We start from the raw sequence: 3933 nt of genomic DNA on the forward strand, positions 1-3933 counted from the left end.
AATGTGATGTCATATAGAATGAGTGATATGGTCTCCAACATGGCGTGGCTCTTGAGCCCCTAACTGTTGTCTGACCTTCCCAGGTAGGGGTCTCTTTTGGGGGGCAGAGATGGGCTAGAGGTGGATGAGAGAGTGGAGACCCATGGAGGTGTACCATTGCCCACCAAACTGTTGTATGATCTAAGAGTTATTTTTTGGGGGGGGGGCTAGGGACGGATGGTAGAGTGGAGATCCATGGAACGTTTACCCACCTGACAGCCCTAATGAGTCTGTGATTGGGGATAGAGGAGAGCAAGGGGTGGAAGCTGTGGGGCTAAATATGGGCACCCTGTCCAGAAACTCCTCAGTGGTGACCACACCATCTTTGTTCTTGTCCATTTTCTAACAGTGAATCATTTGAATATGCAACCCTTTCTCCTCCCCGAGGGTGTCTCAGGAGGAGTGGGATATGCAACCCTTTCTCCTGAGGGTGTCTCAGGAGGAGTGGGACATGCAACCCTTTCTCCTCCCCAGGGTGTCTCAGGAGGAGTGGGATATGCAACCCTTTCTCCTCCCCGAGGGTGTCTCAGGAGGAGTGGGATATGCAACCCTTTTCCTGAAGGGTGTCATCAGGAGGAGTGGGATATGCAACCCTTTCTCCTCCCCAGGGTGTCTCAGGAGGAGTGGGATATGCAACCCTTTCTCCTCCCCGAGGGTGTCTCAGGAGGAGTGGGATATGCAACCCTTTCTCCTCCCCGAGGAGTCTCAGGAGGAGTGGGATATGCAACCCTTTCTCCTCCCCGAGGAGTCTCAGGAGGAGTGGGATATGCAACCCTTTCTCCTCCCCGAGGGTGTCTCAGGAGGAGTGGGATATGCAACCCTTTCTCCTCCCCGAGGGTGTCTCAGGAGGAGTGGGATATGCAACCCTTTCTCCTCCCCGAGGGTGTCTCAGGAGGAGTGGGATATGCAACCCTTTCTCCTCCCCGAGGGTGTCTCAGGAGGATGGGATATGCAACCCTTTCTCCTCCCCGAGGGTGTCCTTTCTTTCTCCCCCGAGGGTGTCTCAGGAGGAGTGGGATATGCAACCCTTTCTCCTCCCCAGGGTGTCTCAGGAGGAGTGGGATATGCAACCCTTTCTCCTCCCCGAGGGTGTCTCAGGAGGAGTGGGGATATGCAACCCTTTCTCCTCCAAAGGGTGTCTCAGGAGGAGTGGGATAAACCCTTTCTCCTCCCCGAGGGTGTCTCAGGAGGAGTGGGATATGCAACCCTTTCTCCTCCCCGAGGGTGTCTCAGGAGGAGTGGGATATGCAACCCTTTCTCCTCCCCGAGGGTGTCTCAGGAGGAGTGGGATATGCAACCCTTTCTCCTCCCCGAGGGAGTCTCAGGAGGAGTGGGATATGCAACCCTTTCTCCTCCCCGAGGGTGTCTCAGGAGGAGTGGGATATGTGGTGATCAGGAGGAGTGGATATGCAACCCTTTCTCCTCCCCGAGGGTGTCTCAGGAGGAGTGGGATATGACCCTTTCTCCTCCCGAGGGTGTCTCAGGAGGAGTGGGATATCAACCCTTTTGGGGTGTCTCAGGAGGAGTGGGATATGCAACCCTTTCTCCTCCCCGAGGGTGTCTCAGGAGGAGTGGGATATGCAACCCTTTCTCCTCCCCGAGGGTGTCTCAGGAGGAGTGGGATATGCAACCCTTTCTCCTCCCCGAGGGTGTCTCAGGAGGAGTGGGATATGCAACCCTTTCTCCTCCCCGAGGGTGTCTCAGGAGGAGTGGGATATGCAACCCTTTCTCCTCCCCGAGGGTGTCTCAGGAGGAGTGGGATATGCAACCCTTTCTCCTCCCCGAGGGTGTCTCAGGAGGAGTGGGGCAACCCTTTCTCCTCCCCGAGGGTGTCTCAGGAGGAGTGGGATATGCAACCCTTTCTCCTCCCGAGGGTGTCTCAGGAGGAGTGGGATATGCAACCCTTTCTCCTCCCCAGGGTGTCTCAGGAGGAGTGGGATATGACCCTTTCTCCTGGGTGTCTCAGGAGGAGTGGGATATGCAACCCTTTCTCCTCCCCGAGGGTGTCTCAGGAGGAGTGGGATATGCAACCCTTTCTCCTCCCAGAAAGGGTGTCTCAGGAGGAGTGGGATATGCAACCCTTTCTCCTCCCCAGGGTGTCTCAGGAGGAGTGGGATATGCAACCCTTTCTCCTCCCCGAGGGTGTCTCAGGAGGAGTGGGATATGCAACCCTTTCTCCTCCCCGAGGGTGTCTCAGGAGGAGTGGGATATGCAACCCTTTCTCCTCCCCGAGGGTGTCTCAGGAGGAGTGGGATATGCAACCCTTTCTCCTCCCCGAGGGTGTCTCAGGAGGAGTGGGATATGCAACCCTTTCTCCTCCCCGAGGGTGTCTCAGGAGGAGTGGGATATGCAACCCTTTCTCCTCCCCGAGGGAGTCTCAGGAGGAGTGGGATATGCAACCCTTTCTCCTCCCCGAGGGAGTCTCAGGAGGAGTGGGATATGCAACCCTTTCTCCTCCCCGAGGGAGTCTCAGGAGGAGTGGGATATGCAACCCTTTCTCCTCCCCGAGGGAGTCTCAGGAGGAGTGGGATATGCAACCCTTTCTCCTCCCCGAGGGAGTCTCAGGAGGAGTGGGATATGCAACCCTTTCTCCTCCCGAGGGAGTCTCCTCTCCTCCCCGAGGGTGTCTCAGGAGGAGTGGGATATGCAACCCTTTCTCCTCCCCGAGGGTGTCTCAGGAGGAGTGGGATATGCAACCCTTTCTCCTCCCCGAGGGTGTCTCAGGAGGAGTGGGATATGCAACCCTTTCTCCTCCCCGAGGGTGTCTCAGGAGGAGTGGGATATGCAACCCTTTCTCCTCCCCGAGGGTGTCTCAGGAGGAGTGGGATATGCAACCCTTTCTCCTCCCCGAGGGTGTCTCAGGAGGAGTGGGATATGCAACCCTTTCTCCTCCCCGAGGGTGTCTCAGGAGGAGTGGGATATGCAACCCTTTCTCCTCCCCGAGGGTGTCTCAGGAGGAGTGGGATATGCAACCCTTTCTCCTCCCCGAGGGTGTCTCAGGAGGAGTGGGATATGCAACCCTTTCTCCTCCCCGAGGGTGTCTCAGGAGGAGTGGGATATGCAACAAACTATTTCCATTTCACACCACACACACTGTACAGGTTACACGCTTCCATCTGAAACAGGGCAAATATAAGCACAACCTCTATCTGACCTTTTGGTCCTGGTTGTTCATAAGTTCTGAGTGCACCAATAAGGAGAAGGTTATGTCTGCGGGATCCTTTTAAAACACTTTATGGAAAACAAAGGCTGTAGACTTATCTAACCCTGGAGCCTGGAGCCTGGATCCAATTAGAAACCGTGCTAAAGCATTTAAAAGGTCATTTCCAAATCTGCTGTGTTCACCTTGAATGTGATCTCCACTAACGCATTAACTTTGCCTTTAAATAAACGTATTGTCTACAAGCACATTAGGATTGAATCAAGATCCCACAGTGGATTCGGAAAGCATTCAGACCCCTTGATTTTTTTCCAGATTTTGTTAAGTTACAGCCTTATTCTAAAATGGATGAAATTGTTTATTTTCCCGTCAATCTACACACAATACCCATTAATGACAAAGCAAAAACAGGTTTACATTTTTTTGCAAATGTATAAAAAAAATACTGAAATATCCCATGTACATAAGTATTCAGACCTGTGGTTAGTTCTGCTACCTAGAATAAGTTGTCGACATGCTCCATGGGTAAATTGTTCTGCATACAGGGGTGCGTTTTTTATATTATTTAACCAGGTAAGTTGACTGAGAACACATTCTCATTTACAGCAACGACCTGGGGAATATTTACAGGGAGAGGAGGGGGATGAATCAGCCAATTGGAAGCTGGGGATGATTAGGTGACCGTGATGGTATGAGGGCAAGATTGGGAATTTAGCCAGGACACCAGGGTTAAC

This window comes from Oncorhynchus masou, chromosome 5, assembly GCF_036934945.1.
Source record: "Oncorhynchus masou masou isolate Uvic2021 chromosome 5, UVic_Omas_1.1, whole genome shotgun sequence".
Classification (NCBI taxonomy): Eukaryota; Metazoa; Chordata; class Actinopteri; order Salmoniformes; family Salmonidae; genus Oncorhynchus; species Oncorhynchus masou.